The following is a 12,367-nucleotide window of genomic DNA, read 5'->3' on the forward strand; positions in this document are numbered from 1 at the left end:
CCAGAGTTCAATTCCTAGCATCCACATGGCAGCTCACAACTGTCTGTAACTCCAGTTCCAGGGGATCCTATACCCTTTCACAGATATACATGCAGTTAAAAAGCACCAATGTGGCCGGGCGTGATGGCGCATGCCTTTAATCCCAGCACTCCGGAGGCAGAGGCAGGCGGATTTCTGAGTTCGAGGCCAGCCTGGTCTACAAAGTGAGTTCCAGGACAGCCAGGGCTACACAGAGAAACCCTGTCTCGAAAAACCAAAAAAAAAAAAAAAGCACCAATGTACATAAAATAAAAATAAATATATTTTAAACAGTTGAGTTCTCACTGTCTGTACTGGTTAGTTTTGTGTCAACTTGACACAGCTGGAGTTATCACAGAGAAAGGACCTTCAGTTGAGGAAATGCCTCCATGAGATCCAGCTGTAAGTCATTTTCTCAATTAGTGATCAAGGGGGAAAGGCCCCTTGTGGGTGGGACCATTTCTGGGCTGGTAGTCTTGGGTTCTATAAGACAGCAGGCTGAGCAAGCCAGGGGAAGCAAGCCAGTAAGGAACATCCCTCCATGGCCTCTGCATCAGCTCCTGCTTTCTGACCTGTTTGAGTTCCAGTCCTGACTTCCTTTGGTGATGAACAGCAATGTGGAAGAGTAAGCTGAATAAACCCTTTCCTCCCCAACTTGCTTCTTGGTCATGATGTTTGTGCAGAAATAGAAACCCTGACTAAGACACTGTCCTCACTACAGTGGGAAGGGCTCAAAGATGGCCTGTTGGCAGAGTCCCAGGAATAAATGGCTGCTTCCAGAAGACAGCCAATGTAAGATACTGAGATACCAAATATGACTCAGGAGCCTGGCAGAGCATCTTCCAGAGTATTGCCATATAGAGGGACATCACTATGGGAAGACAGAAAGGCATCCTCACCAACAGTTTGACTGGATGCAAAGAAATATTCAGGGACCAGAGCATCTGTAAGCTGCACTAACAATGACTGCACAGTGAACATCTAGGCTAAGGCAAGGTAGAGTACAATACAATGTTATTACAATAACATTACAATGTTACTTCAATGTAATACAATGTTATTAAAGGCAGAGCTAGGAGCATCTTAGCTTTGTTTTGTTGAAACAGGGTCTTGCCAGGTACCTTGGACTGGCCTGGAACTCACTATGCAAACCAGGTTGGTCTTGAACTCAGATATCTACTGCCTCTGCCTCCTGAGTGCTGGGATTAAAGGCATATTCTGCCACTTTTGGTGGGTTACGATCTTGGGAAAGTATTGGGCCAAAAACTGTCAGAGGAGGTGGACTGAAAAAGAATATCTACTGGTTCAAGTATAGTGCTGCATGATTTTAATTCCAACACTTGAGAAGCAGAGACAGGTGGATCTCTATGAGTTCCAGGCCAGCCTGGTCTTCAGAGAGAGTTCCAGAAAGAAAGAAAGAAAGAAAGAAAGAAAGAAAGAAAGAAAGAAAGAAAGAAAGAAAGAAAGAAAGAAAAAAAGAAAGAAAGGAGGGAGGGAGGGAGGGAGGGAGGGAAGGAAGGAAGGAAGGAAGGAAGGAAGGAAGGAAGGAAGGAAGGAAGAGAAGGAAGGAAAAAAAGGAAAGAAAAGAAATACGTACTCAATGGCAAAATACCTGAGTGACTCTAGGATCTAGTTGCTAGGCTGACTGTTAGGCATTAGGGGTAAATTGTTCTTAAAGTTTACCAGTTATAAGCTTAAGTCTTGAATCTGGAATTTTTACTAGCAATACTGAATGGCAAGCTATAAATCTGTCTTCTCTGTATACCTGTGTCAATAAAGAGAGTTGTTGGTCTCCCTCCAGTTAGATAATTCTGTTCACTTTCCTTTCCTTTGTACCGTCATCGGCTATAGTCATGGGGAAGGAAAGAGCCCACAGAGGCACACTGAACAAGAAAGCATGCAGACTCGCTCTGTGAGTGTCTGATGTGTAAGCAGTCTCTCCCTATCAGCCGAGCAAATGTCTTCATCACCACTCCAATTATGATCAGATGCCAGCAGACTATGCAGATAGAAGCTAGCATTCTTACCTGCTTTCTAGTGTTGTGATTCCTGTTTGCCCAAAAGGTCATTTGTATGTTAACCACTGCATATAACCAACCTTTATCTGGCATCATAATTGCATCCCAGTTATGATTCACACGCTTTGAAACTAGGGGGAGGGGCATAACAAGCATAGCTCCACTTTGTCTTAGCAGCTAAAGGGATCTTGATTTCAAAAATAGCTTACATTACAAGGTCCGGGTTATACACCCCCTGATGGGGGCCTGATGGGGGCCACGTCTTCCCAGCTTCCCAGCGTTCTGAGCACTTGCTTGCCTCGTTCTTCCCTTGGCGAGTGTGGCCAGGAGAGGAAAAGGTGTAGATCTTCACCACCCTCCACTCTCATGGCTCCCTCTGCACATGGGGTGTCTGGTTGGCTTCCATGCTCTTTAGAGCTGCGTTTATTTAACATGGTTAAAGTCCCTTTGTCAATGAGCTCTTGGGGATTGCAGAAGTCGAATGGAGACAGATATGAAGAAAGCAACTGCGACAGTGACTTCCTGCCCATGGTCACAGTGACCATCCTGATGGGCTCCCTAGGGACATTTCACCATCACAACTGCTCAGAATTTTTTTCACCCTGTCTTTTTCTTTGCTCCCCAGCAATACTCTAATAAAAGTGTAAAGGACAGTCCCCCCCCCCCCAAAAGAAAACCTGGAGTGTGTCTTGTTTATTCTGCACAGGAGTAGCCTTTATTTGTAGCTTAAGGGTTTTTTTTAATTGGTTTTTGTCTATTAATCATTCCATTCATTTACATCTCAGATGATATCCTATTTCCCAGTTACCCCCCCCCCCACCAATCCCCAACCCCACCTCCACTCTCCCCTGCATAGCTTAGCTTTTATATAAAGTTCCATTCCTGTGGACTGGACTAGGGCTGGCTTGTGATTTTGTTTGTTTGTTTGTTTGTTTGTTTGTTTTTTCCAAGACAGGGTTTCTCTGTGTAGTCCTGGCTGTCCTGGAACTCACTCTGTAGGCCAGGCTGGCCTCGAACTCAGAAATCTGCCTGCCTCTACCTCCCAAGTGCTGGGATTAAAGGCGTGTGCCACCATGCCCTGCAATTTTTTTTTTCATATATATTCTGTGCCACATTGTTAAAATGAACTGTGCTTGGTGACATGGGTTATAATGGATTCTAACTGGCCTATAGGGATTTCTTAAATATATATTTTATTTGTAATTTTGTCTGGGGGTGGGGAGGGGGGGTGCAGGTGCTCAAGGCATCAGACCAAGGTGGTGAGAACTGAACTTGATTCCTCTCAAGAGCAGGGTTATGCTCTTAACTAACGAACCATCTCAATAAGCTCCCTCTCCCTGTCCCTCTCCCTCTCCCTGTCCCTCTCCCTCTCCCTGTCCCTCTCCCTCTCTCTCTCCCTCTTCTCCCTCTCCCTCTCCCTCTCCTCCTCCCCCTCCCCCTCCCCCCCCCCTCCCCTCCCCTTCTCTTCTCTTCTCTTTGTTCTTTTGAGACAGAGCCTTTCTAGTCTATGTGGCCCTGGCTGTCTTGGAACTCCCATCATAGACCAGATCTCCAACTCTCTCAAGAGATCCTCCTTCACCCTAGGTACTGGGATTAAAGGCATATGCCACCATTCCTGGCCACTGAGGTATTTTTGTTTGCTTGTTTGTTTATTTTGAATTGCATTACTTTAGGGACATTCTACATTTGCTTCTACTGTTTGAACACTGTGGATAATGGACAAAGTTTTAAAAACAAATCTCATTGCTAATTAGTCCATTTCTTCTCCCGTACTTTCTCATATCTAGGGGTACAGCATAACACAGCTTATTTAGTATACATTTTTACAAATGTATTGATGTGTCTGTGTGTTCGTCTGTGAACGCATGTTTGAGCAGCTGTCAGTAGAGGCTGAAGAAGGGCTCGGATCCCCTGAAGTTGGAGTCACGGGTGGACAGCCTGCCATGGGTGCTGAAAACTGAACTCTGCTCCCCTGAAAGAGCAGCAAGTGCTCTTAACTCCCGAGCCGTCTCTCCAACCCCTGATGTAATATATATTTCCAAAATGCCATAATTAGCAGGGCGTGGGGTGCATGACTTTAATCACAGCACTTGGATCTCTGCGAATTCCAGGCCAGCCTGATCTACACAGTGAGTTCCGGGCCAGGGCTATATGTTGAGACCTCATCTTAAAAAGAAAAAAAAAAAAAAGGAACTATTTACAGACAATTGAAATACCAACTATTTACAGACAAATTCCAACCAAGTTTTCAAAATATTTTGTAACGTTATTAATGATTAGTAAACAATATTTTATAGTAAAAAAATTCTTTTTGCAATGTAAATAGCTAGGGAGGAGGAACCTATTTCTTGCTGAGACCTCATGTTCCACACCATTCTAGTGTCAAGTCCAAGTCACTACTTTTTCTTTCTTTTTAATTTACTTATTGTGGGTGTGGGTGTGGGTGGGTGGTGGTATGCATGTTTGTGTATGGGAGTGTAATGTGTATGATTGTGTGTGTGCAGTGTCCAAAGTTTGAATCAGGCTTCCTTGATTGTGCCCAGCCGCCAACCTGTCCATATTTTACATGAGCTTGGATCAGGGTCTTATCTTCATGCCTACAAGACACGCACTCTCTCTGCTGCATTATCTCCTTAGCACTCTCAATGTTCTCTTCCTCCTCCTCCTCCTCCTCCTCTTCTCCCTCCTCCTCTTCCTTCTTCTCTTAACTTTTTATTGATTCTTCCTGACTTTCCCATCATGCATCCCAGTCCTGCTCATCTCCCTGTTCCCTAATATCTGCCCTTCCCCTTTGCAACCTTTTCCCCAAAATAAAAAACTCATATTTAAAAAAAAAAAAAGCATTTAAAAAATCTCATTATAGAAGCGGCGGTCTGTCAGAGTGTGTCCACACATCTTCGCTTGCAAATGTTCATTACCGTGAGTCATTGGTCTGGTTCGAGGCCTCTGTCCTCTGTGCCACCATCAATACTGGATCCTTACCTGGACTTCTGGTTACCCTGTTGTTGCCCTGTGTCATTGAGATCCTGCAGCTTTTGATCAGCAGGACTTGCCCCTTCACAGATGATACAGATTTTGGTTTGGAGTGGGCCAACTTGGACCCCTGGATCTGGGCCTACAACAACAACAACAAAGTGTGTCTTTGCCCATTGCCAGTGGGATCTTTTTGTTCTTTTTTTTTTTTAAAGATTTATTTATTAATTATATGTAAGTATACTGTAGCTGTCTTAAAACACTCCAGAAGAGGGCACCAGATCTCATTACGGATGGTTGTGAGCCACCATGTGAATTCAGGACCTTCAGAAGAGCAGTCAGTGCTCTTACCCACTGAGCCATCTTGCCAGCCCCCCTTTTTGTTCCTTTAAAAAGCCTTTATTCCAATCACTGGACAAGCAGAGAGGAAGAGCACAAGTTCAAGGCCAGCCTGGGTAATTTAGTCAGACTCTATCTCCTAATGAGAAGTAACACAAAAATTCAGTGAAAACTCAGTGTTTAAGCCCTCTTGGCCCCGGGTTCAATTCCCAGCTCAAAAAATAAACTAAAAATGAAGCTGGGTGTCGGTGGCACAAGGCTTTAAACTGGGCAGTTGGGAAGCAGAAGCAGGAAGATTTCCATGAGTTTGGGGCCAGCCTGGTCTAGAGAGTGACTTCCAGGAAAAACTCCAGAGAAACTTTGTCTCAAAAACAAAAAACAAAACAAGACAAAAACAAACAAGCCAAAACAAAACAACAACAACAACAACAATACAATGCAATAATAAAATAAATAAATGAATAAGAATGAAAAAGGAGTAAATTGGCTCAGGCATGCTGATATACAGTTATAGCCCCAGCACTCAAGAAGCACTGATAGAAGAACTGGAGTGCAAGGTCAATGTGAGCTGCACAGTGAGACCCTCATCTGAGAAAGGGAGCCTAAATAAAAACAATAACAAAAAATAAAAATAAAAGGAAGAAATGACGTTGGTGTGTAGTGTGTCCGATGTTAGAAGCAGCGTGTACAATTCCTAACTTCTGTTCCCAGCACTGAGGCGGGCATGTGAGGTGAGGGGCCAAGGTGGCATGTGAGGTGAGGCGGGCATGTGAGATGAGGGGCTGAGGTGGGCATGTGAGGTGAGGGACCGAGGTCCGCATGTGAGGTGAGGCGGGCATGTGAGATGAGGGGCTGAGGTGGGCATGTGAGGTGAGGCGGGCATGTGAGGTGAGGGACCGAGGTCCGCATGTGAGATGAGGGGCTGAGGTGGGCATGTGAGGTGAGGGACCGAGGTCCGCATGTGAGGTGAGGCGGGCATGTGAGGTGAGGAACCGAGGTCCGCATGTGAGGTGAGGCGGGCATGCGAGGTGAGGGGCCGAGGTGGCATGCGAGGTGAGGGGCCGAGGTGGCATGCGAGGTGAGGAGGAGAGAAATAAGGAGTGGAAAGTCAACCTTCCCAATATTCTTCCATTCAGCACTCAATAAAAGCTGTAGCTCGATGAATGGAAGATGTATCAATCATGTGGAACGCAGAACTTCAAGAGGGTAGGAGTAACTACACTCATTGTTGCAGATGTTACCTTATGATCTGAAGAAAATGTTTTTAATCTGATCCGAGAGCAGGCTTCCCATGTGGGGAGGACTTAGTGTGTCCCAATAAGCTCACACAGGGTTTTGCTGTGGCATCCTCTGTCACTAGTCTCTACAGATTCACATATAACAGTTCTTTTCAAAATAAGGGTATGAGGCTAGAGAGACGGCTCTCTCAAAAGCGCTGGCTGCTCTAGCAGAGGACCTGGGTTTGGTTCCAGCACCCACATGGTGGCTCACAACCATCTATAACTCCAGTCCCAGGGAATCCTGAATCCTCTTCTGGCTTCTGTGGGCATGCACACAGTGCACTTACATAGATATGGGAAAAATACTTACACATAAAATAAAAAGAAAGAAAGAGAGAGAGAGAGAGAGAGAAAGGGAAAGAGCTATGGAAATCTCCCTCTTCCAAGGACACAGGTCAGGTCCCAGCACCTACATGGTGGTTCACAACATTGCATAACTCCAGTTCCAGGGCAGCTAGCAGACACACACACTGCATATGTGTGCATGTAAAAAAAAATTCATGCTTTGGAAATAAATCTAAAAAAGAAAAAAAATTCTTGAAAGAGAAACATAGGGGAGAGGAGAGGAGGGGGAGGGGGAGGGGGAGAGAGACTGCTCCGTGGTTAAGAGCACTGACTGCTCTTCAAGAGGTCCTGAGTTCAATTCTCAGCAACCACATGGTGGCTCACAACATCTGTAATGATATCTAATGCCCTCTTCTGGTGTGTCTGAAGACAGTGACAGTGTACTTACATAAAATATATAAATCTTTAAAAAAAAAAAAAAAAAAAGCTGCTGGTGGTGTATTGTGGCCTCCCTTCCCCCCAGCCTGGAACCTGCCTGCTCAAGGGTGGAGCTACCGGCTCATTCGTCCTGCCACGCCCACTGCTGGAACCTGCCTCTGCTGCCTGGAGTCACACACGTGTTCGTCCTGCTACTGGACCCTGAGTTACTTGGCGGGAAATTGGGTTCCCTCCCCCTTCCTTTATAAACTGAGTGTCTGGAATTAGTAAAATTGAGTCTTGATCAGAGTCTTGTCTTGACTCCATTGTTTCTTCCGCCCCGTCTAGATTCCTCTCTTTGCAGGGAACTGCCATTCTCAGTGAACCGTTCGTGTTGTGGACCGCGGGCGGGCCGCAACAGTGTATGCCTTTAATCCCAGCACTTGGAAGGCAGGTGAATCTCTGTAAGTTCAAGGCCAGCCAGGCCTACTTAGTGAGTTCCAGGACAGCCAGGGCTTCCTATAGAGAGAGAAACTTTCTGTCTCAAAAAAAAAAAAAAAAAAAAAAAAAAAAAGAAAGAAAAGACAAAGAAAAAATTTTTTCTCAATAAATATTGTTAGGGTTTTGCAATGGAGTGTCTTGGAGGGTAGGGGCCAAGGTGTGTCACAGAGGTCACACCAGGAAACAGATCTTATGCAAAAGATTTATTGGGGAAAGGGATGAAAGTACCTCTTAAAGTGGAGACAGAGACAAAGACAGAGAGACAGACTGGGAGAGCAAGAGAACGTTCTGTGGTGATGCAAGGGCAGCCTTGGGGAGCACCTGATTCCTAACAAGTGTAGTGGCACACATTGGTGACCCCAACATCCCAGAGACGGAAGCAGAAGAGGGAGCAGTCAAAGGGCCGCCTTAATACATTACACATTCTAGGCCATGGAGGTCTTGGGTCTCTTTGACCTGACCTGGGTGACCGGTGACAGACACACATACAGATGTGACAGAGAGGCACAGCAGCAGGGCCTTTGCATCATACACCACACATGAGGGGCTCTAGCTAATCTCTGTGGAGGTCTCTGTGGGGACACAGTCTCGGCTGCAGGCATCTGGAATGGAGCTGGCACATGCTTCTATAACAGTCACATCTGTACTCCCACAGAAAGAAAGCCTTGCCATCCCTCTGAGCCATGGAAAGCTCTGCCACTCCCGTGGGTCTGAGGCACTAGGCTGTGCTCATGTCAACAGTGCACATCCCCCCCAGGGCTTTGTCAGCTTCCCCCGTTCTGGTCACAGCATTTAGTTTAAGACCAGAAGATTACTTCAAGTTCCAGGTCCACCTGAGCTATCAGGTGAGACACTGTCTCAATAACAACAACAACAACAACAATAACAACAACAATAATAGGCTGGAGAAATGCTTAGTGGTTAAGAGCACTGGTTGCAGCTGGGCGTGGTGGCGCACGCCTTTAATCCCAGCACTCGGGAGGCAGAGGCAGGCGGATTTCTGAGTTCGAGGCCAGCCTGGTCTACAAAGTGAGTGCCAGGACAGCCAGGGCTACACAGAGAAACCCTGTCTCGAAAAACCAAAAAAAAAAAAAAAAAAAAAAAAAAAAAAAAAAGAGCACTGGTTGCTTCTGCAGAAAACCAAGCATCTATGGGGTGGCTCCCAATCACCTCTAACTCCAGTTCTAAAGGCTCCATCACCCTCTTCTGGCCTCCACAGACACTCTGCCCACACAGTATACTCACATGCCTGCAGAGAAAACGCTCATACACATAAAATAAAAAATAAAATAAGTTAACTCATTTTTTAAATAATAAACATTTTAAATAAGAATGTAAATCTTTCAACAAGCCAGTTTACACACCCATCACCTTTATGTAGGAGGGTCAAGAATGGAAGGTTAGCCTCAGCTACACAGGGAGCTTGTGTCTAGCCTGGGTTACTTGGGGGTGGGGGAGGAAGGACAGGGGGAGGGGGCTTGATTGACCCTTTCCCTTCCTCCTCCCACAGGACATAGTTTGCTCCAGAATATCAGCGAGGATCTCCAAGTCCCACAAACTGTTATTTGGTGTCATTCCAAGAGAGGACAGTGCAGGCAATGCCCACATGAAGTGGCTGTTGTTACGTTGTTAAGGGTTGTTAAGGATTCCCAGGCCTGGCTAAACCACAACAGTTACACTGCTGGTAGGTAAAACAGATGCGGACGTTCTCACTGTGTAGTGTAGACACTGAATAAAATCTGCATCCTGGGAGATTTGGATGTGCTTTAGGGAAAAGGTCAAGTCTTATTCATGTTTTTAATTTCAAAGCCATGACTGTACCTAGTATCTAGAAAGACTTAAAACATGTTTGTAAATATGTTAACCTCAGGTGACCACAGAGTGAATGGATGGTTTTAACCTCTACAGAGGATAGCAAACTCGCCCCATCTGCCTCTAGGTGCGAGGTAGATGTTCACAGAGGATTCCCTGAAGACAAATAGCATCTATCTAATCTCACCTAGATACCTACTAGAGATGCAGACTTCTGGGGACCAGTAAAAGGGCTTAGTGGAAAAGGATGCTTGCTGCTAAGCCTAACGACCTGTGTTCAACGCCCCCCTTACATGAGGAAGGAGGGCACCAAGTCCCCCAAGTTGTCCTTTGACTTCTACATGTGTGTCCACACATATATGCACACAAAAATAAGTAAATGTTTAAAAAAAAAGTAACCCTCTAGACAAATGCCATGGTATGAGGGTGCATCCACACACCCACAATAAAGAAATAAATGGGGCTGGTGAGATGGCTCAGTGGGTAAGAGCACCCGACTGCTCTTCTGAAGGTCCAGAGTTCAAATCCCAGCAACCACATGGTGGCTCACAACCATCTGTAACGAGATCTGGCGCCCTCTTCTGGAGTGTCTGAAGACAGCTACAGTGTACTTACATATAGTAAATAAATAAATAAATTAATTAATTAATTAATTAAAAAGAAATAAATGTAGAAAGAAGTGCAAACGTACAGCATTGTAATGGTGGGCCAGGTGTGGAGGTGTCTCCCAGCACTCGGGAGGCAGAAACAGCCAGATTTCTATGAGTTTGAGGCCAGCCTGCTCGATAGAGTGGGTTCTAGGACACTCAGAGCTATGTAGAGAGATCCTGTCTCAGAAAAAAAAACAAAGAACAAAACAAAACAAACAATTAAAAAAAAAAAAAAAACGGGGGCTGGCGAGATGACTCAGCCAGAAAGTGCACTGAGTGCTCTTCCGAAGGTCCTGAGTTCAAATCCCAGCAACCATATGGTGGCTCACAACCACCCAGAATAAGATCTGACACCCTCTTCTGGTGTTTCTGAATATATATTGTTATACTTATATATAACAATAAATAAAGCTTTAGGCTGGAGCGAGCAGGGACTGAGCAGGGAGAGTTGACCAAAGTGAGCAGGGCTGACCGGAGGGAGCAGAGGTCCTAAAAAAGTTCAATTCCTAACAACCACATGTTGGCTCACAACCATCTGTACGTACGGTACAGTGTACTCATATACATTAAATAAATAAATAAATACATCTTTTAAAAAATAAAAAATAGGGCTGGTGTGATGGCTCAGTGGGTAAGAGCACCCGACTGCTCTTCCTAAAGTCCGGAGTTCAAATCCCAGCAACCACATAGTGGCTCACAACCATCCGTAACGAGATCTGACTCCCTCTTCTGGAGTGTCTGAAGACAGCTACAGTGTACTTACATATAATAAATAAATAAATAAATAAATAAATAAATAAATAAATGGAAAACTTTAAAAAATAAAAAAATAAAAATAAAAAATAAAAAGACCAACCTCCCCCCCCCCCCAGCTGTGAAGAGGCAGGCTAGAACTATAATAAGCTCCCCAGGTGACTCTTAGCACTCACCAGTGCTTGCGACCCCATGGGGCAGGGACATGCTCGTTGGGGCTTGGGTTCCATTTCTGGTTTGGTCCAACAGCTTTTTATCAACCACAGCTGAATTCCTAAATCCCTCAAATTTCATTCTCCACCGAGCATAACAAGGAGTTTGGATGGATGCCTAAGGGCCCCGCTGGTCTAAAGGTCTAGGAAAGAGCAAAGGCGGAGTGAAAAGTGACTCCCTGGGCCCCGGGGAGATTCATTCACTTAACCCACAGGTATTTACAAAGCTAGGGGTGTTCTGTGCATGGAACCAATTCATAATAGAAAATTCCTTTTTAATTAAAAAAAAAAAAAACCCAACAGCAATATTTCTGACCACAAAATTTACCTGCCCTTTCTCCACAAGATTCTCCTCCTGCATCTATTGAATCAGAAGGCTGTGAGGCTGACCCAGATCACCTGCTCCTCCCAGTCCCCAGTGAGTTTAACTTGTAAGCACCTTTGTGTTTGCTGAAGGGGCTTTGGGGACTGAGGGCAAGGCTGTAATACTAAATGCAACTGCCTATCACATTAGAATGTTCCTACTTCCGTTATATCACCGCAGCACACAGTGTTATTATCTCTCTCTCTCTCTTTTTTTTTTTTTTTTTTTTTTGCTGCTTCCTGTCTCTCGTTTTTGTTATTAGCTTTTCTAGAAAATGTAATTCCATCAAACCCGTCCCCTCATGGACTGCTGTTTTAATCTGATTCCCTCCTTTATTTAACAGCCTGCACACCAGCATACAAGCTCGGGGAGCTGACTGGGCTTGTTACAAGGGCATTCTAAAGGCGTGAGTTTAAATACCTAAGTTAAGAACTTTTAAGAAAGGATAAACATAAAGTCACCACGCCGGAACACTTTGATCCGACATTCACGTTTCACTGCTTTGCAAGGACAGGAGGTGGCGCCACTCGGCAGCGGAATGTCTCAGGTTTGGTGGTCCTTGGGCCAGGTGCAGGGTGAGAAGAGGGTTTAGGAGCGAGAAGAGCCCTAACGAAACAAGAGTTTGAGAAGAAAGTACTCGGAAGAAATAGTACCCAGTCACCCTTTCTTTTTTCTTCCCTTTTCCTTTCCCTTTTCACATAGCAGCCCCTTTGCACCTACTCCAAATCAACACAGCTAGAAAGCA

This window comes from Mus caroli, unplaced genomic scaffold (assembly GCF_978045245.1).
Source record: "Mus caroli unplaced genomic scaffold, Mus_caroli_1 scaffold_3, whole genome shotgun sequence".
Lineage (NCBI taxonomy): Eukaryota > Metazoa > Chordata > Mammalia > Rodentia > Muridae > Mus > Mus caroli.